This window comes from Micropterus salmoides, unplaced genomic scaffold (assembly GCF_014851395.1).
Source record: "Micropterus salmoides isolate LMB-PRFRI ecotype aquatic unplaced genomic scaffold, ASM1485139v1 Ms_hic_scaffold_5, whole genome shotgun sequence".
NCBI lineage: Eukaryota > Metazoa > Chordata > Actinopteri > Centrarchiformes > Centrarchidae > Micropterus > Micropterus salmoides.
The window spans coordinates 4,683,600-4,710,488 of NW_024044237.1; the positions used below are offsets into that span (position 1 = coordinate 4,683,600).

At 40.2% G+C, this 26,889-nt stretch overlaps 1 long non-coding RNA gene across 2 annotated transcripts; it reads right to left on the reverse strand.

Moving 5' to 3' along the window:
* Positions 1 to 5,056: 5,056 nt before the first annotated feature.
* LOC119889337 lies at positions 5,057 to 25,000 on the reverse strand. 2 transcript variants are annotated; one of them, XR_005442044.1, is made up of 5 exons: positions 24,710 to 25,000; positions 24,577 to 24,600; positions 10,639 to 10,732; positions 10,172 to 10,278; positions 5,057 to 5,984 (listed from the first exon to the last, which is right to left on the reverse strand). It is a non-coding gene; the product is annotated as an uncharacterized LOC119889337 (long non-coding RNA). The 2 variants fall into 2 exon arrangements; XR_005442043.1 differs by lacking the exon at positions 24,577 to 24,600 and having other exon boundaries at positions 24,710 to 24,983.
* Positions 25,001 to 26,889: the final 1,889 nt, after the last annotated feature.

Below are 26,889 nucleotides of genomic sequence, written 5' to 3' on the forward strand. Positions count from 1 at the left end.
TATGAAATATTTATTGTCATAGCCACTGGTGTAGGATGGCTAGGCAGTGTTGTCGGCACAGCTAATTTCTGCCAGAGCAGGGCAACGTTGCCGTCAATGGTAATGAGTAAAGATTACTACCATAATCCCCTTCCCCCACCCGCCCCACACCGCTGCTATCCGTTCAAAACATAGTCGGACTTGCCACTAGCAAGATTGCCCAGCAACATTGCTTAAAAAGTTGCCCCGTGTATCATCAGCTTCATATTCGCTCTTGTTGCTAAAAAAGCTAATTTAAAAATAACTAGTCTTGGGCAGTTTTTGGAGAATGGCTAAAAAACTGGCAGACATCCACACATGCCGCAGCACTTTACTGTCATTTACTTTATGTTCAACTCATCATCATCACATAGCGAGTCTGGAAGCGCCAAGGCTCTGTCCGCTAAGGAGAGGCGTTGGTTGGTGGGATGTTGGTAACGATTGGAGGAGTGCAGGAGTGTAGAGCAGACCTGCATCCAAGTGCGTTGACACTGCCAGACAAACGCCTAGTCTGAGGGGACACTGGGCTCACGTTCAGGGAAGCGCGGTAGTTGGTAGTTGGCATTAGAAAGGTGGCGGCTGTACTAGAAAGGGTTTTATGCCCATAAAACCCTTTCTAGTACAGCCGCTAGATCTACAGGGATTGCTTCAACCAGGAGGAGGGTAGAGCGCAGAGCTGTGTCCATCTCTTGGTTCATACACTTGGCCTGACCATTAGACGGAAGATGGAAACTAGATGACAGACTGAGGGCGGTCCCAAGCAGCCTGCAAAAATCAGACCAAAAGCAAGAAGTCAATTGGTCAGAGACAACGTCACTGGGAAGACCATGCAGCTGGAACACATGGTGCAACATGATTTCAGCAGTTTCTTTGATGGTAAGTACATTGGGTAATGGAATGAGTTGAGTGGTTTTGGAAAACCAATCAACACCAGTGAGTGTGACTGTGTTAATATCATAGTATGATAGGTAAATAGATGTATTCCAGATTCTTGCGATCTGTCCAGACCACAAATGGCTGCTCTGCCCTCTCCACTGGAGGACTTGGCATACATGCTCTTTTTTGCTCCTGTATACTCAAGCAGAGCGGATGCACAGATGTGCATGTGGATTTAAACAAACAAACACACCCATACAACTTTTACACTTGCACGTATCTGCGAATACAAAAAGCTGTGTTGTCTTATGCTTATGAGGACCTTCCAAAAGTTATCCTCCTGAGACCCGGAAGAAAAACATATTCTCAACATATTTGTATTTCATAATTCCAGTTATTGAGATGTAGGAAACATATCACAGATTTTTTTGATGATGATTTATTTATGTTTGACATCAGGTCTCATTTGATGCAAAAAAAAAATAAAAAATTATAAGCCACCAAATTTGGTCTTGATTGAACTCATTTGCTATCCATTTCGAATACATTTTCAGTAAAAAAAAATTTAAATGTAAAAAATAAAACAATGTAAAACACATTTTATCATGGAAAATTCATTTCCAATTTTAAGAAACCTTTTTTTTAATATTGCAACCTTTTTAATAAAAGAATGAGTCATTACACATTCAATGTGGCACATTAGGAAGCAATTCTTGGTCTTTGAGACACAAAGTCCTCCTCTTAAAGTTCAATATCCTGCTCTACTGCCAAACCATCTTCCTCTCATCTCCTGACAGCTCAGTGGATGACTTTCCCTCATTGATTGTCATCAAAATCTGTTGCGCCTCACTCAGTGCTCTGTTCCCTTAAAAATATGGAAAATGGCTGAAAATAAGTGGAAGCAAATGCCTCCATCCCCTACAAAGGACATTGATTTAAACATTTTTCGTTCAAAGGCTTAAAATTAACATACCCCTCTTAAATCTTTCATAAATAAAAAAACAAAAGCTTTATCAAGAATACAAACACAATATTTGTATAAATTTGATCATTTACATCAAATAGGGCCATTTTGAAAAGACAGAACATTTGCTCTGTTGGCCATACCTAGCATGGCTCTGCATCACAGCAGTCCATGTAAAGTCAAATATTCACAAACAGGAAGTCTCTCATGTAGTGTTCTCACAACTGATTTGGGATTCATTTGCATGGGATGGTAAATAGACTGTACCTCTATAGCGCCTTTCTAGTCTTCTGACCACTCAGAGACTTTACACTCTGGTGTCAGCGCATAAACATCACAGGTGTATTTTGCAAACATTGAATCTGCCTGGACACAAATTTAGAAAAGTCAAAAGAGTTCGAGGCTACTGCCGAATGGTGCAACAATCATATTTAGCGCTGCATCATGTATGTTGCAGAATTTATAAATGGCCAGCCAATCAGAGACAAATGTCGTCAAGGGATGAGTTATATAGGATATGGATGGTATGGTGAACTCAAATTAGAAACCAGAGCTGATCATTTTCTGGTTTCTGGTCATTTAGGTACAATGACAGTATTTGTTATGGTTTCCCAGTAGGTTACAATGCCATTGGACAAAGTGTGGCGTATCAGACAAAAACTTTTTTTTCATCCTTGCTGAACCGACATTATTTAAGCATCTGAAAACACAATCAAACATGCATAAACCATGTGCAACTACGTCACGCTAGTGCTTCCATTACAGGGATTAATTCCTGCTGTAATGCCTGCTCTGTGTAAATAAGCATGAGATGCAGTTGTCCAGGTATTATGCAATTCCCTAAAAGCATGGTTTCAGCTTGCTTGTGACTCAGAAAAATCTTGTTTTACAGCCATTCATTTTATGATTGTGAAAAGGTCTTTCTGGGCCACTGGGTGTCAGATAAAACTGCAATGCCACCACTCCAAAATCACTTCATAGCCAAGAGCTGTGTAGTGTGGTGCGGGGCTTGCTATAAACAAATACAACTTTCAGTTATCTAGGAGCTCTCCACTGCCGTCAGTGCTTTGCATAAATGAGTACAAACAACCCAGAATTGCCCATTGCCTTGTACAAACAATCACGAGCTGTAGTCTACTGCTCTAGCAGCTGATCCACCACCAATGAAACAATGTTTTATTTACTTTATTAAATGAATGTTATCTTTTATCATTTCTTTAGTATCCTCAGAAAATGTACCAAACTGTGACCATTTGAAGAGGCATGTACCAAACACACAAAATGAGATTGATCTGTTAAACAGGACTTAGAGTGGTTCCTTTTATGTCAATTAAATGTTGCGGTCTCTCCAATAGGATGTGCTGGTCAATGGTGTCGAAGGCAGCACTAAGATCTAACAAGACAAGAACAGAGACAAGTCCTTTGTCTGACGCATTTGTAATTGTCACCAGTGCTGTCTTTGTGTTATGGTGCACCCTAAATCTTTCCTGCTTCCTGTTTTCTCTGGGATCTTAGAGAGAAAGGGAAGGTTAGATCTGGTTGGCAAAAACACCTGGATCATGAGAGGGCTTTTTTGGAAGAGGTTTAATAACAGCTACTTTAAAGGACTGTGGTACATAGCCTGCTAAGACAGATTGATCATATCTAGTAAAGAAGTGCTAAGGGTAAAACTTCTATAAGCAGCCTAGTTGGGATGGGGTTTAGGAGAATAGAAAGCCAGAGTTTGGATTAAAGCAATGGACCTTGAGATGAGCCGCCCTGCCAGATCAACTGGACCAGGCACCACAACAGGCGTGGGGATCGTTTCAGGAGAAAAGCAAAGATAGCCGGGATAGGAGCGATGCTGGCCCAGCCTGCTGGCATGCTGGCCTAGCCAGGCTGCTCCTGGCTAATGTATGGGTGGACGAAATGGAACTGGCCAAGCAACAGGAAATCAGAGACTGTTGTGCCATCTTTACAGGGGCTTGCTCCATCAACATCCCCTATTAAGCACTCGACTGGGGGACTGAGTTTGAGCTGACAGAGCTCAAGACTCCAGCAAGAGGAGAAGAGGGAGACTCTGTGTTTCCTTCAATAATGCTTGGTGCTTGAACGCAGACAGTGGATCGACGCTGTTTCCCAAATGATGAACATTTTTAATGTAAACCTGTTTCAAAGGAGGGAGCATTGTAGTGAGCAATGGCAAATTGTTTACATGGCTCATGAGTCAGGTAGGAGGGCCCCATAGCAGAATGTAGCTTAGGGCCCCAGGGAGGTCCGGACCAGCTTAGCTGCGGGCTGTAATACAATTTTGGTTACTATCACTGAAAGCCCTTATATGTATATCTTGGATTTTATCTTTGTCTTGCTTTATTTATTAGATTTGTTGATCATGCACCACTCAGGAAGTGGGGAGGGAAATGGGTTAAAGGGAAAACTAGGTGAGGAAGTTAAGGATGGAAGGAACCAGGAGATAGACTGCAGTAACGTACACAGGCAAATAAAAGTACACATGTTTACTTAAGAATATTGTTCAGTGATGTTGAGTGATGTATTTAAATTACCATAACATATTCAAAAAAACAGAAATTGTATTTTATTAATGAAACTGTTACTTCTGGCAGAGGAGAGCAGCTGTGCCCCAAGTCAAAATGGGCTGACTATTCATCAGTTACAGTGAAACAAGTCACCAATCATGTTCCATCAAATCAGGGAGTATGTCATATATATGAGTGATATGTGTCTGTTGGCTTCTGTTCTGTAGAACCCTCAGGGCTTTATTACACTCCCTGCTGAACTTCTTGCTGCTGCTTGGGTTGTATGGGGAGCACCCTCTAGAGCAGAGCCTGTTCTGCCATATTATTAATATAAAACCATCTATGCGATAAATGATCCTATATCCTGGGGCATATCTCTAACAGAGCACTATTTGTTATTCTAATTTTCTACATTTACTCTTCCCTTCTTTCTAAAGTGAAAAGTCAATTTCCTCTCCAATGAATGATTAGGGAATCAGATGTGTGGGTTTTCAATTAATATGAGAGGATGAAAGTGCGCTGAAAGTGTTGAGAATATTTCTACTCACAGAAAGCCAGAGTTTCATTTCTCAGCTAACCTGCTAAAACCAAGAAAATTATAGTGGTTCTGGATAAGGTGAGTTCACCCACCTTGATATAAGGGGCTTATACAAAAAATTTACCACAATTCTGAAACTTTATCAGGAGTGATGCTGTTTAATGGTAAGAGAACATAGGATTGGCAACTTCACAGTGAAAACAAATGTACAGAAAGTCACTGCACCTGGCTTTAGTAGGTTTTACTTCTTGTAAAACTACAAATTTTTATTTGTACATTTCTGTTTGTGTACAGATTAAATGAACAAGATACACAATGCTGAGATTGAGAGGCGTTTTACAACCCCAATTTGAAAGCTATGTATGTAATAAATTACTAATAAATCAATAAATAGCTGAAAATTGCAATAAACACCCAAAGAAATTCTAATCGTTTCTAATCGTTCACATTTTTTTAAAATACATAAATATAACAAATGCCAACCTCAAACTTGTCAGTGTAAAAAACCTCCATAAAACACTGAACTATGTACATAAATTAGTTTGTAAGATACATTCATTTTTATAAACAGTGCAATTAACGCCTTTTTAGCTGTGTAGTGAAACAGATGATACATTTCTTTTGAGAGCAATGTTGATTACACAATTAAGCGGTAAAAACAGAAGACCTTATCAAATATTCAATTACAATACTCTATATATTCAATTATGCACTATACTCAATATATATACATATATACTCACTATACAATTGAGGGGTTAAAACTGTACATTATAGGAACTGAACATGCAAAAGACTGTGATAAGAGTGCCTTTAAATTTGTATAATCAAAAAGATAACATATTGCTTTTGAGAGGATTGTTGACTAAACAATTAAATGGTGAAAAAAAACAAAGACCATGTCTTGTGTAAATAAAAAATAATGTACATCATCAGAACTAAACAGAAAGACACCACTACATATACACAGGCCACCCTAGCTGTGAAAATACTTGTGACAGTCTCTGTCCAGAATAACACAGAGGGGCACTTGGCATGCTTCACACAGGAATGGTGTGCATTTCCCACAAGCCTGAAACAAAGACGTAGTAAAATGGTGAGTAAGTTAGATGCTTTTGAGGCGAAAACAATATTGTAATGACAAAGAGTAAAATAGTGCGCCGTGCAGTTAAGTTAGTTCTATGTTTGTTTCATTTATTCTCCAACTCCAAAGCGAATATTATGTAATTTGTGAAGACTCATTAAAGGGTGAAAACAACGCAACAGGACCATGCTGGGACTTGATACGAACGTGTAACGTCTCCGAATTCCTATGCAAAAAGAAATATTGTTGCAACCCACGTGGTTACCATTCTATTGACTCTTAAACAGCGCGGGCGCTCCTGTAGGTTTTAAAGGGTTAAATGAACAAGTTACACAATGCTGAGATTGAGAGGTGTTGGTAGGTGTATTTTTGAACTTTCGGTCCTGTTTTCCCCTGCTTTCTGTTTTTATGCAGAGCTAAGCTAACTGCACCCTGACCCAGTAGCATCGGTGTCATTTTTTCCAGGCCCGGATGTTTTGACTGTAGCCCCGAATGTAACACGACAACGTCAGAAATATTTTCCGTTAATATGCAATTATCCTCATGATCATCATGTCGCTCTGTGTCCTGCTGTCTGTCCCCCTCGCTCAGAGACACCTTTGGTCTGTTTGGACTGTCTCTCTGCTCCAGCATGTTTCCCTCTGAAGTGGCTGTTAGCTGGACTTTATCAGAGGTGGTGAAGATAACATTTGTGTTTTCAGTTTTCGGTTTTCCACCTCTGATGAAGAGCAGTGTGCTCATGTCATCCAGTACAGTCCCAGACGGGCTCTGTGTCTGTCAGACGGTCTAAAGGGAGAAGCCTACAACCATATCAGCAGAGCAATAACGCAGGGTAATGCACAGCAGAGGGGTAGGTAGATTTTGTTAAAATCTTATGACTTCATTCTCATTAGATTGCCATTTTATTCTCGTAATATTATGGCTTTTGTCTCAAAATATAATTCTGCAAATGTCAGAACACAGATATGTGGGAGAGATTTTGAATATGGAGAGAGTTTTGAACATGACCTGCTGAATAACAGGAGTTAATAAAGTTAGTAAAATTAATTAATTAATTAATTATTGACGTGAATATGTGTCACATGCACATTTAAAGATGTTACTTCAGTCACGCCTACATGTGTGTTTGGGATGAAATTAAATGAGAAAAATTGCTCTACAGGAGAAACAGATCTGATCCACTACAGAATGCCTGGGAGCCTTACTACATTATATTACACTATGTTTTTTCATTCTGAATTATCCCCTGAATTTTGTGTTTCTTTTTATATAAATTAAGACATTTCCTCAATGAATTGGTGCAGAATGCAGGAAATTAAGTGTTTAAAGCCCCCCCCCCCTTAATATTATCAGTGTATTTATATGGCCTATGATATTTACTAATTAAAATGTAATGTAGCTAAAGAAGGTATATGGTTCAGTTTGCAGGGTCATTTACTGTTGCTTTAAAGACTTACTTTGATTAAGCAGCCGCTGGATGGTGGATGAAAACAGGTGAAAACATGAAAGATTCTGCAGGCTGGGCTAAGCCCCCAATGTTTCAAGATCCTAGAAACGCCCCTGCCCAGTAGTGTGATTCATTTGTTAATCCAGGCAGTCTGACACTTGCTATTGTCATGCCAACGAGCCAGTAAGAGTGGCTCTGGGTGAACGGCAGCAATGCCCTCTTCTTGTGTTCCCATCAACCTGACAAATGAGAGCAGAAAAGAAAAAACGCTTTGCCAGTCAAATGAGCTGCAATGGCTCTTTAATGTTGACACGCTAATTGGATGTTCGTGCAAGCATTTTGCTGCCAAAGAAAGAGTGATAAGCTCCACACCTTTGAATCTTCTGACTACTTTAATCCACACTCAGATTCCACACACTTTGTGACCCTCAACAAGTTTACGCCCACTTCACCATCCTGGCTCTGCCTTGAATTTGTCTGCATGTTTTTGTGTATCTGCTCAAGGAGAGACTCCAGGTATTTTTCTGGCTTTGACTACGAGACCTCAGCCAAGTGCACACAGAGAGCATTAGTGATGAAATGCAATGTAAGTACATTTTCTCTAATCATTTTTCACACACAGCGAGGGATTTGGAGTTCCAGTCGGCTGATGTGCTCTGTCAAGAGACTTCAAAAAATCCAAAACAAAGCTCTGTATTTACTCCAAGCACAAGTCATTCAGAAGCTCAGAGAAGCATAGACGTCCACCCCACGTAGAGCGGGAACAGACAGCAAAGAAAACCCTTGTCATTCTTATGCATTCTCCTTTGTCTTTGTTTGAGGTAATAATGGCTGACAGAGGGGACACAAAATTATAAATCTACTAGGAGGGAAAATGCAACACATGGAATTTCACAATGATCTATTTTTCACACACACATACACACTAAGCAAAAAAAGGTCTTTACTTTTACTAAAGCTCCATTTTGGCGCTCCCGCTCAGCGACTGTTAGACAAATGAAAGCACTTTTCTGCAGTATAATTTGGATTTGTTATCACATTCTATTACAAGAACGCCTGCACGCCTGTGATGCATGCTTGGAGAAGGGAGAGCGGGCGAGAGACAAAGAAGAAAGAGGGAGGGTGAAAGGGGGAAAAATGGGAAAATGTACCAGCCAGAATGAGTTTCGTATCCTTATGGCAAGGCCAGTTAATATTAAAGTCAATTTATAACCTTTCACAGCACGGGTCTTCAGAGGGAAATTAATCTTGCATGAAGGGTGATTTCTGTGACGAATTACAAGGCTCCACAGAATGACCGTCACTAATACACAGTTCACCTCAATCAATTTGAAATCTGGGTAAAGAATATAGAAAGTCTGTATGTGTGAATGCCAGAATAAGCATATCCACATTTACACTAGACTTCTGTTTTACCTCACTAAACCATCAGCTGTGGATTATAGTCCCTGAATCCAATATAATTTACCATCAAATCTTTAAGAATATCTACTGAATCTAGATTGAAAAGATATTACTGAATGTAACAGAATCGCATGGGTTCTAGAAAAAGTAGAATTTCCAACTGGACAAAGCGGGTGACCTCCCAGACCTCTGAAACCATCACTCATGGAATTTGGGCTTTGGTAATTTGATTAATTGATATTTATTTAAGAACATGTAACATTAAAATAAAATGAACTGGCAGGTCCTGCATTATTATCTAATGTGACCCTGTCCTGTACCTTCAGTCACTTTCAGGCCTGTCCCCGACTGGGTTTCTGTGCACGGCGACACATGGTGGCTGCGCTTTAATCTTGAGAAGCTGCAGAGCTCTCTATTCATTCAATTTACACTGTGCATTTCCAGCTAAACTGAGGCTTATTAATGACCCTTTTCTCTCTCTTTCGCAGAGTTTTGTGTGCATGCCGTGCTGCTGACAGCTATCTCGGGTCCATTTCAAGTAGCCGGCTATTTAAAAAGGATAAAATAATCTTTGTGTGGTTCATCCGCATGGTGCGGACAACTCTGCACAACACCAGTGAAGCTGGGGCTCCGTCAGCAAGTGTTCCTCTTCTGCCATTTCACACACACACACACGCTACGCCTACACGTGCGCACTGTTGACCCAAGGTTAGGATTATACTTTTGGATTTAACGCACTTTAAAAACATTTATTGAAAGCTTTTTTCTTTTCTCATTTTTTTACAGCTTTAAATGTTGAAATGGATATTGTAATAAGCAGTAAATTAAGTTATTGGGAGAAAACTGGTAGTTCTACGTAAAATTATACGTTGAGCACCCCCATATCGCCAAAATGATCCTTGTTTTGCTGCAAATCTTCGACTGAGATTGACAGTTGAATCAGGCTCCGCCCATCGAAGCATCAAGTCTTCGACCGGCCTGGTCACTTTTAAGTAAAAGTTGGCTCTACTGAAGTAACGTTTTTTGGGATAGAAAAAGCCCAAAGTTATACAGACATTGAAGTGTGCAAAATGTTGTGTAAGCACTCCTATTAAACACGGGGTTCTTGTTCAGCTTGATAGGCCTGCTAACCTGCGAGACACCATCACCAACCTGTGGGAGCGCATCAGGCAAGAACCCATTCAACTTCAAATTAGGACAAGGAAGTGGAGCTGGATAGGCCACACACACTCAAGACAAAATAAATCAACCAACAACATGGAATTGTTGCATTAGCATGGAACCAGGGAAGAGTAAGAGAAGAGAGGCAGAGTCGTGTGCTCACCTTCTATCCTGGAGGCTGGTGCACATGGAAGGGAACCTGGCATCGTGCACACAGTCAAGGAAGCCCACATGGACATCCAGAAAGCGACCCTTGCGGTCAAACATGTACTGACAAACCAAACCAACTGGTAAAAGACGTTCATGAAATTATTTAGATTAGACTGTTTATTCTTATGATTTGTCTATTAAATTTTTTACAGTTACTATTTATTTTACTTAGTTACTTTTGATTATTTTTATATATCTATTGATGATGTTATGACCTGGATCAAAGGGCCACAACAAAAGGGAGACACACCAGGGTAAACGGTTAACATAAGTTTATTTAACAAAAATAAGCCAAATAAATAGTTATTTCGAATTAACATAATTAAAGTATGAGGTATGTAGTCTGTAGTTTCAGTAGTGTCTGTGCAGGATGATGGTTGCATGAATGTAAAGGTGCATATGCAAAAACAAGATAAATACCACAAAGCAATAGTCCAACCAAAGAAGCCAAACTAAAGGGGAAACCAGGGAGCCGGCCTGCAGGGAGGTCTGACCTGGCCTCCACAGCAGCCTCCTGCAGAATGAGACAACAGGTTACAAGACACTGGGCCCAGGTCCTTTCAGTTATCACAATCAGCTCATAGTAATGTGAAGGCTGCAGCAGCACAATGACAAGTAAGCCCAGTATCCCATATAATACTATCCACACACATTCAACAGTTGCATATCTCGTGATTTACTATCAGGACAGCAGCAGAAGCCAGCTGTTTTCAGTAAAAAAAAAAAAAAAAAAAAAAAAAAAAAAACTACTGATGAACCCACTGCACACATTACCTGCCCAGCACCAAACAGCAGACAGATAAAATCAGTGACAAGCTAACTAGACAAAATCTGTTAAATAAACCATGAAACACTGTGATAAGTATATTTTAAGTTGGTTGTTAATTAAGACTTTAACGGCAAAATACAATGCTCAAAAAAATAAAGGGAACACTAAAATAACACATCCTAGATCTGAATGAATGAAATAATCTCATTAAATACTCAACTACTAAAATACTTTCTTTACATAGTTGAATGTGCTGACAACATCATCACACAAAAATTATCAATGAAAATCAAATTTATCAACCCATGGAGGTCTGGATTTGGAGTCACACTCAAAATCAAAGTAAAAAACCACACTACAGGCCGATCCAAATTTGATGTTATGTCCTTAAAACAAGTCAAAATGAGGCTCCTGGGATAATCGCACCAGCATATGGTCTCACAAGAGGTCTGAGGATCTCATCTCGGTACCTAATGGCAGTCAGGCTACCTCTGGCGAGCACATGGAGGGCTGTGCGGCCCCCCAAAGAAATGCCACCCCACACCATTACTGACCCACCGCCAAACCGGTCACGCTGGAGGATGTTGCAGGCAGCAGAACGTTCTCCACGGCGTCTCCAGACTCTGTCACGTCTGTCACATGTGCTCAGTGTGAACCTGCTTTCATCTGTGAAGAGCACAGGGCGCCAGTGGCGAATTTGCCAATCTTGGTGTTCTCTGGCAAATGCCAAACGTCCTGCACGGTGTTGGGCTGTAAGCACAACCCCCACCTGTGGACGTCGGGCCCTCATACCACCCTCATGGAGTCTGTTTCTGCCCGTTTGAGCAGACACATGCACATTTGTGGCCTGCTGGAGGTCATTTTGCAGGGCTCTGGCAGTGCTCCTCCTGCTCCTCCTTGCACAAAGGTGGAGGTAGCGGTCCTGCTGCTGGGCCTCCTCCACGTCTCCTGATGTACTGGTCTGTCTCCTGGTAGCGCCTCCGTGCTCTGGACACTACGCTGACAGACACAGCAAACCTTCTTGCCACAGCTCGCATTGATATGCCATCCTGGATGAGCTGCACTACCTGAGCCACTTGTGTGGGTTGTAGACTCCGTCTCATGCTACCACTAGAGTGAAAGCACCGCCAGCATTCAAAAGTGACCAAAACATCAGCCAGGAAGCATAGGAACTGAGAAGTGGTCTGTGGTCACCACCTGCAGAGCCACTCCTTTATTGGGGGTGTCTTGCTAATAGCCTATAATTTCCACCTGTTGTCTATTCCATTTGCACAACAGCATGTGAAACTGATTGTCAATCAGTGTTGCTTCCTAAGTGGACAGTTTGATTTCACAGGAGTGTGATTGACTTAGAGTTACATTGTGTTGTTTAAGTGTTTATTTATTTTTTTTTGGGAAGTGTTTAAAATCCATTTGTGATGTGGCCTGTGAGAGAACAGAAAACTTTGTTCTCCCATTTTAACTGGAGCTACCTCAATCTCCGTTTTGTTTTTTCATGTCTAAAAAGGCCTCCTGCCTTTCAACATACAAACAATGCTACCTTTCTCTTTCCTATAAAGCCAAATCAAAATGCCTTCTTCTCCATAACTGATAGTCCATTGGTTTAAGCTTAAAGGGCACTCCACTGATTTAATATGTCAATCACAATTTCCTTGTCTTGAAGAGTACTACTCAACCTGTGAACACAGTTTAATGTCTTATGTGGCTCTGGGGAAGTGGGCTTTGATAAGTCTGAGAAGATTACTCAAGTGACATTTCTTAAGAGGGTCGATTTGGCCCTCATAGATTTCACATTTATTACAGAAGGCTTGTATAGAAGTATATGTATGTAAGTAATATGCAAAATATGCATTATAAATATGTGTCCTCGGCAGAACACCTGCCTTTCTAATCTGCTTCCTTTGTAGCATGGTGACGTATACAGTAATAATATTGATTGTGCCTTTTCAAAGTGAGGTCGAGTGATTTGTCATGTACTGAGAGACATGGGTCCTGGTGTACATGCAAAGATGAATGTAATGTTTGTGTAAATATGTTACTTTGAATGACAACATTATTTACATTATGCTGGCAGCCATACCAAAAATTGAACTTAATTATATGTTGTGGGTATAGCATGAAGAAACTACAAATTTCATTTCGTTATGCAGCTGTATAATGACTAATAAACAACCTTGTACCTTGATAAGTACAGTAAGGGGATAGTCTTCCCTCTGTCCTAATAATAAGATCCCAATGCCCCAGTGCAGCGACAGGGATGATGTGCTGTAGGAGAGGCCATTCTTTGGAGGACCCTAAATGATCTTTAGTCATTGGACCTTAGGTTATTTTTACAATTTGATTTAATTTGGTCAAGTGATCTAAATTTCTGTTTGGACTTATGACATACTTCTGTTCGGTCCTCGTGACCTTTTCATTCAGTCCAATTCAATACAGTCGCTGACTGATGATTTTGTGGCTCATGGTATTTTCTGTTGGTCATCAGACCCTAATTTATGTTTGTCACCAGACTTAATTTATGTTTGGTCGTCAGACTTTATGTTACTTTTTCCATATTATTTTAGTTTGGTCTTGTGACCTTAATTTATGTTCAGTCATATGACCTTTTATCTCCTTTCTTCCTTGTGGCTTGGGTCACAAGACGAGACTAACTAAATTTTTCAGTACTTACTTTTCAGTAGCCTAAACCATAACAACACAGTCATTGGTGTCAAAGAATTGTGTTAATCCCCACTTCCCATCTATGACTTCTGATTGGAAAAACATTGCCAGTAATCGTAATGTAGACAACAATTAATACATATTTGTTAAAAAAAACCCAATAAATGGGTGCAACTGTGATGCAGAATCAACTTTCAAAGAGCCGTATTGGTTAGTAACTATACATTAGCATGCATGCCCATATTCTCTCTCTCTCTCCCTCTCTCAGACACACACACACACCTTTCCTGGTAACAGACTCTGATCTTACATTGATCTAAAGGCCTTTTCTTCTTTCCCTCCATGCTCTGCCTACTACTCCTCTTCCTCTCTCCGTCTGTCTCATTTGTGCTCCACTACACCAATGCATGTTCTGAGTCAAGCTGAGCCCTTTTCCACTCACTGCCTTTCTGTCTCTTCGCCTTTCACTTCATCTTCTAACCATGTTCTCCCTCACTCTTTCAAAACACACTTAAAAACCCTGCAAGATGTTTTCTCTAACCTCTCCTAACATTCCTTTTACTTGTCTCTATCCCAACCTCTCCCTATTCTTTCTTGCCCATCTTCTTTCTACCTAATATTCAAATTTATGGCTTCTCTGCTTGTTTCCCTTGTATTTTATATTTATAATATATAACATATATTTGGGCATTTATATGAGTGACGTACATGGAGTGCAACATCAGAATGAGCTTAAATTCTTTGACAAAGTGTCACAGGAGGAATGCAAAAGTTCATGGACAAAGTGCCTGGACAATATTTCTGAGGCCTCAGATTGATGCTGTCACATACAGGAGAAAACAAATAGAAGGAGATATATTTTTAGATGAAGCAGAGTGAGTCAAGAGGGAGGAATCATAGATTAATCCACAGAGGCTGAAGGTCCTTTGCCAGAATCGTCACCACAGAATATTTGTGTGCTTTCAAATTTGCCTCAGGCAGCAATTTGAGGGAATGTGTGATTGGACATGGGAGGGTTTATAAGGACGTTATAGGATCATCACAGTTTAATGCAGCTAAGGCCAGATTTTTCGCGAGGAATGGTATGACCAGTTTGGTCCGACCAGTTTGGTCCAGACTGAAAATTACTGTATATTACATGGACTGCAGTAAAAATTTGTTACAGACATTCATAATACACATTGGATCCCGTGTCTTTTTCCCGTAGCTCCGCCATGAGGTTAACATTTGTTGTTTTGAGTGAAATGTCCCTGATAACTATTGAACTGGTGGCTATTGACTGCTTCCTGCTTTCTTACAGTGCAGTACTTTGCTGCTTGCTCTTACTGTACCTCTGCTCAGATAAAGTAGGCTATTGTCATTCTTTAAACACTTTTATGATCTTAGTGCTATGTGAGTGCAGCCTATCAATAGCACTAGCCTGTACTGCAGAGACTGGAGTTATAGCTAATGCTAATTAGCAACAAGATGCCCCCCTTCTCCTAGGACGACTTCTACAAACTTCTACAGAAAATTACTGTGCTGGAAACTAAGATCCACAGGTTAGAAGTGAATGTGGAAGTGAATGGACTATGTGGGAATGACACCACTTTACCGTGGACCCAAAACAGTGGACAAGAGCATGCTAACCTATGGCTAATTAGCACCAACAATACTACCAAGAAGCAGGAGTGTACTGGGTAATAAATCTGAAAGGGGGAGTCCTCCCTGGAATGCTCTTGGTGCAAAGCGTAAGAGTAAATAATTTCCTTGGGAAATTGGAGGATGAGTAACAGGCAGAACCCAGCACCCTTTGATTTGTGATGCGACTGGCTGGCCTGCATTATCATCCAGGCAGAGCGCCTCTTCAACCCCTGTTCTTAGTAGGACACAGCCGTGGACAGCTGCGAAAGGGAGAGTTAGCAACAAACCTCCCCAACAACCGAGTGATCAACAGCAGAACAGATTTTCACCACTATTCCAGGACCTTAAGGACTGAGAGTAAATCAGAAAGTAAAAGGCTGCAGGGAAAGCTAATGACTGGGCCTCATACTCTGATTGTGGGTGACTCTGCTGTAAACGATGTAAGAAGCATGTGCAGTAAGAACACCAAATACTCTGTGTCTGACTTGGCAGAAGGAATCCTGCATATTGTGGCTGAACATCCCTCTCTCCCCCCTGTTGGACTTCACTGATCACATGGAAGACCTGGTTAGAGCTGGGACCAAATTTACTCCCCGCACCTTCCCTCGCTTTACTCCCATCCTCTCTACCATAACCCCCCCTCACCATCCACCACCACCACTGTTTCTAAGTCCTCCAGGTTTGACACGTGTCACAAATACAGCGCCCAACCCGCCTTCCAGCTCCACAATGGCGAAAAAGCCCAGTAAGCTCTGTCTGATATGTGCTGGGTCCAGGCTACAAGGAAAATGGCACTCATGACTCTTCCCAGGATTCCTGTCTTGACAGGTAACAGAAAAAGCATGGTGAATGTGTTAAGAAACAGGAAGCACTCAACATATCCTGCAAATTTAGTATTAATTCCTCGTCAGCCGCAGCCTGTCGAGAAAAGTGGGCCAGATAATGTTTTTAACACACTAAAATTAGCTTTGTTAAATGTTAGGTCTTTGGCAGGAAAAACTATTTTAATCAATGATTTTATAATAACTCACAATCTTAATTTCATGTTTTTAACTGAAACTTGGTTGGACCAAGATAACAGTGCAGCTGACTTTATCGAGTCTCCCAACTTCAGTTTCATGAGTGAAGCTAGAGTGCATAAGAGAGGAGGTGGAGTTGCCATTTTGTTTAATGACTCCCCAGATAGCAAAAATCATGCGGCCCAGATCTGGCCCAGAACTTATGAAAGATCTGTAAAACGGACCCGGGCCGGTGTCCTTTAGCACAACGGGCCAATGCCGGCGCGGATCCGGTTTTCACATCTGGGCCGGCACTGTTCCAGGTCCAGAACGGATGACAATTATTATGTAGTCATTTGGCCCAAATGTGGGCCAGATCTGGACCAGTTCCATACTGGATCTGGCCCAGAGTCTCTAAGATACTGTTGAGGATCGGTTTTCACATCTGGACTGGCACTGGGCCGGCACTGGGCCAGCTCCACTTATTAGTTCTGGCCTCTTTCATAACCTTGATCTATACCCACAAAACATATACAAAAATGGTTTTTGTTATGGCAGGAGCTGGTCTATATAATGTATAACAAATAGTGACTTGTATATCACTAAGGTACACTAAGATTTCTTGTTTAACTTTCGTTTTCTTTTTCCTTGCATTTTAAACTCCATTACTTTTTTCTTTTGAATTTAAAAAGCATGGACAGTCAAAACTACTGTTACACTCTGTTACAAAGACTGTTTCTATTTGTCCTACACAGAATTTCAACAAAGAAAGTGATAGAACGGATGAGTGACACATTTTAAATTTATTTAAAATACACATTTAAATTTTATTTGAAATGTTTGAGATAAAAAGAGAGGACAGAAACTTAAAACAAAGTAGATAATTGCCAAACTAACAATCAATCTAATAAACACATTTTACAGCTCATTTCTGTCTTTAACAACTGTAGGAACAAGAAACTTCACTCTAGTTGACTTGCAGGTGATTAGTTTCTACTAACCGTACAGTAACCACACACCTATGACACAGGTGTTATTTTTAAATGAATGCAGAAGTATTAAACTCTAATAATAGCAACAGTGTGGCTTAGTTAAAAAGCTCAATACATTGACATTGCTATCAGTCTTGCATAGTGTAGTGTACCATTAATAATGATGATGGTAAGAAAGTAAGATTTCTTTCTCCCTGAGAATCATATAAAGCTAAAGCCAGGAGACACACGAGATTCTACGGCCTAAACACACAAGATAACGTTTTAATTAGCGACAAGCAATAAGTTTGTCTTGATAGATGATTACTGCCAGCCATTTAGATTTTAACCATTTTCCATGACCCTGGTATAAATAACAAAGATTTTATAGCCAAAATACAATATCCAACTGCAACTAGTCATGTGAAACCCTGAAAAAAATGTAAAATGTTCATACACATTGTTTGGTGGCTTTACGGGAAACATTGATGAGGCAAGTGGAGAAGTGGGAATGCCATAACCCTCACATGACACCCAACAAATCATCAGTAGTGGAAGAGTGGGGGATGGCCAATGTGTTCATTTCTGCGAAGGATAAAAGAATGGGTGATTACTCAACTGATAATGGCAATCACAAATTACATAAAATCCACAGAGATTAGTCATTTTAAAGGGGGCTGGACTAGACTAGGGCTGGAAGATTTGACCTTAAATCAAAATCCCGATTAAGTGAACATTTTACCGCGATTACAACTAATGAATGATTATTTCGTGTTTTTGCCCTCCTAGTTCACTGACCAGGCTTGTACCGCAAACATGCTCAACTATTGTAGGTGGGGTGGTTTTTTAGACTCACAAATGTCAAAAAACGATTAAGTAAATGTTAACTGATAAGATAATGTTGAAGTGCACACAACAGACGTACTCCCCCTAAATTTGGCATATCGCCACTGCTCACTGAATGAGTGCCGCTACTAATATTTCACATGATCAATTAATATCAATGTGCATTAATCTCGTGTAACAGTGTTGTGTGCATGTGACCAAATGTGAGAGAGTGAGCAGCTGAAAGTGACGGTGAAAGTGAGCGAGGTTGTTGTAAGTGTGGCAGTAAATGATCAGTGTGGGTCAAAGTGTGTTCATAAATAAATGCTGCTGGAAAATTAAGGCAGTTAGCACTAGCTAACATCTCCCTGTGCTCCAGACTCTGGGAGCTGAGCAGGACAGGGCGGAGTCACTGACTACACACACAGTTTTTTAAGGGGAAAGTACATAACACACACACTGGGGGACATTTTAACAGGAAATAAAACAACTAAATAACTGAAATGGTAAAATTACAGCCGTTAGAGCTCGGAATTTGGGTTTCAATTACTTCAATTAGACGTCCAGCCCTAGAGGGGAGACATCATGAAAAACTCCCCTTTTCTCTCCCCATTTGGGTATCAAACTGTGAAATAAGACAACCCAGACAGATTTTTGTGGGTTGCCTAGATCACAAAACATGTGCTTCAACAAGCCATTCAGATTTGGTTCTCCTTCCTATGTCACATGCAGGCTTATTAGAATATAAGATAAAATAAGATACAACTTTATTAAACCACAGCCTTCCCCATCTGAGTATCCCCACTCAAGGTTAAGTACCATCTTTGCAAAGCAGTGGCATATTTTTCTCGCAAGCCAATCAGAGCAGACTGAGCTTTTTCAGGATGGGGGCTTTAACGAGACAGGTGCTAAAATGGAGCGTTTCAAAAAGAGGGTAAATACAGATTTACCACGGTTAATGCCTCTCTGGCCATGGCACGTTCTTTGCAGCCACCTCCACGGTCAGAGGCCAGGTTGAACCAGCGGATGGCGTGCTGGTTAATTTCATTGTCCGATGCGCTGCTAGCAGCTTGGTTCTTCCATACAGCCTCTGTTAAGAGAGAAAGTCAATTGGTTGATGAGCTGTCATTAACAGACATTTTGAAAATTACCTGTAAGCCAAGCTAATAACCAACTTTTTTGAGAAATGCTTTAGAGGGTTGAAAAAAGTACTCAATGCCCATGTTTACTATTGTTGGTGTGGCAGTAGACCTAATTTTCTATAGCATTTAATTTAGTAACTCAAAACAAATAGAATTTCACTCATGAATAACTAATTATTAAAAAATCATACTGATTATGAACTGAACAATTATCAAATCACATCTGGATTGTATTGGATCAGCCTTAAATAAGTGCATCTTATCATTACAAATTTATCTGTGTGGATTCTGTATCAGGTCATGGAAAGGCATTGGCGGGTACCAACATTTCCCCAGTATCTCCAGGAAGAGGACATTTAGGGGAATCACGTTTAGTAAAAAAGTAAAAGCTCTCAATTCAACTCCATGTAAAACATTACAGCAAACAAGCTTCTCGTGCTTTTATTTTGCTGGCAAATCTACAAAGAGGAAGTGATTATGTGAGTAACCGGTGCTGTCATGACTGAGATCTATTTCACCACCGCTATCAAAGTATTTTTATTTTTTGGCTTTAAAGTTACATCCCTGATATATTAAAATATACTATTTAAATATTTTATTTTACATAAAAATCGTTCTCATCTACTAGTCACCTCCACATATAATACGTATACTAAAATACTTACATATCAACAGAGTTCTTGTTAGCATTTCTTTAAAATATTTCTTTTCTCTTTTCTTTGCTCCTCAACCATATTGCCGTGGTGTGATTTCATACAAAGTCAATGAAAAGACACGGAGAGATGCGATTTCCCGCCCATAGACCTTATTTGTCATAATGAATTTACGTTTTGATTAATAGATGAAAATTCCAACTTCTTTAGATGGCTTTGATTTTTTAAACACTTAACTTACCTATCATAACTTTATAACATTATGCTTAAATATAGCCAAGATTTGAAAATCAAAGCCAAAAATACTTAAATTAACTTACCCTATAATCCCGGGCTCTCAGCCAGGGGTGAAGAAAAGATTGAACCTAAAAAGGAGACAGGTGCTGTCAATTGGTGCTGTTGGAAACTAACGTTACATCGTTGTAAGTTAACTAATGTTAAAGAGCATTAATGTTTTATGCTAGCTGCACACAAAGTTGTTTATTAATGCTAGCTAGCTTAGCTATCCGTTCATTCAGTTAATTTAGCTAGCCCAGCTAAAAAGCTAACGTTAGCCAATGCCTCTTCAACAGTTTTAGCCATTTTAAGAAGTTAAAACCCGGTCAAAACATTCCGATGTGATGATGTTAATGATGTTAACAAGCATTACACCACTATTAAAAACAATCTCACTAAACTGTTTGACTGTAACATCGTTCAACTTACCGTTATAAACTCTTTCCACAAAGCTTCCAGTCCGAACTGATCCAAAGAAAGAAACAGTTCGCATGCTCGTTCCGACGGCCCCGGGCCAGAACAACTACGATTCCGCTGACTGACTTCTGCTCCGGTATGAACCGGTTCAAAAGAAAAAAAAAAGAAACAATTCGCGCGCTCGTTCTGACGAGTCCGGGCCAGAACTATTATGATTCCGCCGACTGATGGATGCTCACGCCCACTCCTGAGTGTACACAGACTACATGCGGGCCGTATCTGGAACGGGGCAGTAAAACGGGCGTTACTGTTACACGGATCTGCCGGTTTGGAGGCGGATCCGGCCCAGAGTCAGCTGCTATCTGGGTCCTTTCCAATGCAAAAAGATGTCTTATGGGAATTTTGCTTCTTTTGAATATGTGGCTCTTCAGCTGAATTCCTCTTCTCAAGCTATTTTTCTAAATATCTACAGGCCCCCTAAATACTGTGCAAACTTTTTTGATGACTTTGGTGAACTGCTGTCTATAATCTGTATTGACTTTGACTGTGTGGTTGTTGTTGGTGATTTTAACATCCATGTTGACAACACCCAGGACAGAGGGACTAAAGAACTGTCTTGTGTTCTTGATAATTATGGACTGACTCAACATGTGACAGAGCCCACACACAATAAGGGGCGCACTTTGGACTTGGTCATCTCCAAGGGTCTGAACATTTCCAAGGTTGTGGTGACTGATGTTGCTCTCTCTAATCATTCCTGTGTTTTCTTTGAGAGTGCTATCTGCACACAAATGTACAAACAGGTAATCACAAAACCGCATATATATATATATAATTTATTGAGGATTTCTCCTCGACACCCGCCCTCTCACAGGTCTCAGTGAATGAACTTAGATAATTTCAGTTCCAAAATTACAAATGTTATTGATGCCATACACCAGCCAAGATGAAGGTGGTCTCTGGTAAGCGAAGATCTCCATGGAGAAATACCACGCTGGTTAGAACTCAAAAGAGTGTCGAATAGTTGAACGCAGGTGGCGGAAAACAAATCTCCAGGTTCATTATGACATCTATAAAGAGAGACTTCACATTTATAACTTAGAACTGAGAAATGCAAGGCGGTACTTCTTCTCTGACATCATCACCAAAAACACTAATAATGCACGTGTCCTGTTTGCTACTGTCGACAGGCTAACCAACCCTCCTGTGTCTGTGGCCTCTGACCTTCTATCCACCAGGGCCTGCAATGAAATAGCTTCCTTCTTCACAGACAAAATTCAAACAATTAGACAAACAATCAGTGCCTCCATGTCAGTAACAGGATATGTCTTGTCCCTGTGTCCACTTAAAAACAATTTATATAGCATGAAAAAATTTGATTCTATTAACCATAAAAACCTGGAGAACATAATACAATATCTGAAATCCTCCTCATGCTGCCTTGATATTCTGCCAACAGGTTTTTTTCAAATATATTTCTTAATGCATGGCCTCAGATCTACTACAAATTGTCAACATGTCTCTCCTCAGGTATTTTCCCACAGGCCCTGAAACTGCAGTCATTAAGCCACTCTTAAAAAAGAGCAATCTAGTCAGGTCACTAATGAGCAATTATAGGCCCATATCAAATCTCCCATTTTTAAGTCAAATCATTGAAAAGGCTGTTTTTCAACAGCTTAATGCTTTCTTGGCACTAAATAACTGTTTTGATGTCTTCCAATCAGAATTTCAACCACACCACAGCACTGAGACGGCTCTTGTTAAGGTCTTCAATGACATTCATTTAAACACTGACATTGGCAAAATGTCAGTCTTAGTATTCGACACGGTTGACCACAACATATTACTAGACAGACTTGAAAACTGGGTTGGATTTCTGGCACAGTACTAAACTCGTTTAAATCCTACTTAAAGGACAGAGATTACTTTGTGTCTATAGGTAATCACACATTTGAGCTACCAAAAATGACATGTGGAGTTCCCCAAGGCTCCATTCTGGGGCCTTTTTTGTTTAACATTTACATGCTTCCACTTGCTCAGATTATGAAAAACAACAAAATATGTTACCATAAATATGAAGATGACACACATTTATATAACCATTTCACCAGGGGACTATGATCTCATACAAGCAATGAGTAACTGTATTGAGCAGGTCAACAATTGGATGTACCAGAATTTTCTTCAATTAAACAAAGATAAAACTGAAGTTATTGTTTTTGGAGCCAAGGAAGAACGATTGAAAGTCAGTGCTCAGCTTCAATCTGTAATGTTAAAAACCAAAAATCAAGCCAGAAATCTTGTAGTCATGGACTCAGACCTGAATTTGAGGAGCCACATTAAGACAATTTCAAAGTCAGCCTACTATCACCTGAAGAATATATCAAGGATTAAAGGACTTATGTCTCAGCAAGACCTGGAAAAACTTATCCATGCATTTATCTTCAGTCGACTCGACTACTGTAATGGTGTCTTTACAGGGCTCCCTAAGAAATCCATCAGACAGTTGCAGCTGATTCAGAACGCTGCTGCTCGAGTCCTCACTAAGACCAAAAAGGTGGATCACATCACTCCAGTTCTGAGGTCTTTACATTGGCTTCCTGTATGTCAAAGAATTGATTTCAAAATCCTGCTGTTTATAAAGCACTAAATGGTTTAGGGCCAAAATACATTTCTGATCTTCTGCTTCGTTATGAACCATCCAGACCTCTCAGGTTGTCTGGGATCAGGTCTGCTTTCTGTCCCCAGAGTCAAATCTAAACAAGGAGAGCAGCGTTCAGTTATTATGCTCCGTATATCTGGAACAAACTCCCAGATAACTGCAGGTCTGCTGAAACTGTCAGTTCTTTTAAATTAAGACTTAAGACTTTTCTTTTTACCACTGCCTTTAATTGAATATTTACACGGTGAGAAATGAGTAGGTAATTGAGTGAAAAGATAATGAGAGTGAGATTGAACAGAGTGAAGGAAGTGGTCTTAAATCTCACGCCTGAGTGATTTGCAGGAACCTCTGTCCACTTGCAAACACGCAGGTGGGTCCAGAGTATAACTTGATCGAAGTGGCCTGCGGACAGACATGTCCTGGTTTCTCTGTAGTGTCCGAGGGTTTTTGGAGTTTCAGTGGACCCGAAGATTGCTTTGGACCCGAGTACAGACTAGCTATAGAGAGTAGATTAAGGGTGCTTTCACACCTACCTCATTTAGTTTGGTTAATGGTAAGTCACTATGTTTATGAAAATCATTTTATAAGGTATAGCCTACTTGCCAGTGCAGGTATTTCACTGATTAATAGGTTAAAATCTGTTTATCCTGTCAGTTCATTAAGTCCATAAAAAATGTGTGACAGCGATACCACAGTAGGCCTATACTATAGGCGAATAAGCTCAGAGTTATTACTGTACATGTCCTGTTTTTACGTTATTATGCGGTCAATCTAACATTAGGCCACCATTCATGCTTATAATAAATTATTACTTTGTGAACTCTTTGTGATACAGATCAGAAGCATTAAAGTCCTGCACAAATGTCTGTCAGTCACAGTTTGATTTCCCCACGTGGGTCCTGATGATGCAGGATGACAATTGCCAAAGCTGTTCAATCAACTGTCAATAAGTCACCTGTATGTCTGTGTAACGTCATGGTTAATTCTCTTGGTTGGTTTGTAAAACTGCAGTGTGAACATGAACCGGACCAGAACTGAAATGCAATCCGGACCAAATGAATCAAACTACAGGTGTGAAAGCACCCTAACTCAATTATTTGCTCAACCACTTAGCCTGTTTTTATTTTCAATTTAACTCTTTTAACCCTGATTGTACACTGCACTGTAACTTTTACTGTCCTGTTTTACCCTGTTTATAATTACTATTGTTATATTTTTAATCCTGTTTTTATTTTCTATTTCACCAAAATTATATTTTAATGTGTATTTTTTCAATTTCCCTATGTTGCTTTTATGTTTAATAGAAAACACTTGGAATTGCCTTGTTGTTGAAATGTGCTATACAAATAAACTTGCCTTACCTTACTTTCAGAGCAGCATGCAGGCTTTAAGAAAAACAGAGGATCATAAAGCTTGCTAGTGGGGTTCTTAGTTAGCCTAATCTAGGTATGTGCATTCTGTGACTATTGAAGAGCAAAAAGTGGATCTCAATACCTTTTAAAACTATGTCAGTGGGCAGTAGCATTGTCTCAGGGTGTATTGCAGGGCAATGGCTGCGGCTCCTCAGGGAAGGCAAGCATCAGGTTGCCAAATCAAGAACAGGTGGGCTGGCTAGCCAACTCAGGAAAGGCAGGGACAACGTGGGCCTAACTGACTGGAGTGCAGGCTGGTTGCTAGCAGGCCGGAGAGAAGCCTGGCGAGTTGGAACTGCTTTTGTTTATCAGACAACTCTTTACTTAAATACTGCTGTGGCTAAGCTTAAGTGCTCTGAAAAAGAGAGAAAATAATCGAGTGTCTGTAGTCCTCACAGGGCTGCAATAAACACAGACACATGTTCCATTCAGACCAAATGCTAATTATTGGCTGTGTGACTGTCACTCTACCTCACTACCAAGGCTACCAAGCCTGCTGCTAGTGGACCCGCCTACATCAGCTCTCCAATTTCTGACGAGGCTGGGAGAGGTCAAACCCGAGGCAATATGTGCAGGACTTATTTTAACGAAGGCTATAACTGTGGGACCCCAAGGGACTGAAAAGTGACACCATGGTCGCTTTATTTCGGCTAGACAAGTAAGCTAGCTTTTTTTCATTTTGATGGTAATTTCTTTTAAGTATTTATCGCAAGCCAACTTAGCTACCTAGCTGTAGCTAGTGTAAGTTGCCGCTAACGGTAGTTACGACAGTGTTGGTGTACTTGGTGAGGCCAGCCATGAAGTATGCCATGAATCCTCAGGAGCTGCAGTTGAGTTAGAAAACAGCAGCCCAGTTGAGGGCTGGGGGAGAAGTTATCCAACACATACATTAGGTAAGACAATGTAGATGTACGCTAGCAGATTTTGTCAAACAGCTATTTTTATTTATACCTAGTGTCATCTGTTTTGTAAGCTGTGTGTATATGTTCGTCGGTGCCTGCACTGGTTTATTTATTCAACCTATGTATACACCTACCTTTATGTTGTATCTAATCTGTGCGTTTAATATTATCTTGTGTCTGCAATGTAGTTGTGAGCAAGTGTTGTTTGACTGTATGTTAATCAGTCATATCTTTGAACGAGACATTTGACACTTGTGGTATTTTTGTAGTTGAGAAGGACACATCAACTTTAGTGTAACGTTACATAAATAACTCTGGCTACAGGTCGTCACCAAGTATCTGCGTTTCTGGTATGTAAGCTACTTATTATATAGTTTGACATTATATACTGTTAAACCTAATGTGTGAAAATATTTTACTGTAATTGGTGCTGTTATGACATGAATTATATAACCAGAAAGTATTGTATGTTTTTTTTTTCTACTCTTGTTGTTTTATAACCATGAACTTCATCAGTATATTTTACTCAATACATTTATAACTGATGAGTCAAAAAATATTAAACGGAAATGCTAACTGCTGTATAAGAGATCAATTTCAGGTTTTGCAGACTTTTCACTAAGCTGACCTGTCCTTTGTGTATTGCCAGGTACAGCAAGGAGTACAACAAAAAGTCCAGTGGACTTGTACTCATTGTAGGTGGAGAAGAATTACAGCTTTCCTCCTCCAATGGTTGTCTGCTACTCAGGAGATGCCTAGAAGCAGAACCAGGAGATCTGGTGATCCTCGTCAACATGGGGTTCTGTCAGGTATCCTTCTTCTGACCCAACTGTATCGGCAGGATAGGTCATCTAAGGGTGGTGGGGTGCAATTTTCACCAAAGAACATCTTCAATGTAGCATAGCCCTGGCAAAGTCTATACCCAAACAGCATGATCTACTTGTTCTTAAAATTAACTATCAAACAGCTTTTCTTTATCTGTGGCTGATTGCTATCGTCCTCCATCTGCACCAGCATGCACCCTAGAGGCCTTAAGCAAAGCTCTTGCGCCTTTCACTAGGTCTGAGTTGATTATACTTGGCGACCTAAACTGGGCTTTGCTTAAGCCCCCTGAGAAAGTTCTACAACAATTTGACTGCCTAAACCTTCACCAAATCATAAATCTACCTACCAGATACAACCCAAAATGTTGTGACAAGGCCACATTGATAGATGTTTACAAATGCCCTACTCATGTACCTATCGGGTGTTTTTTGCAATGACTTCAGCGACCACTGTTTCATTGCTTGTGTTAGAAAACACCTTTCTGTCAAACAGCCTGTCGTAATCACCACTAAACGTATTCTGAAACATTTTGATG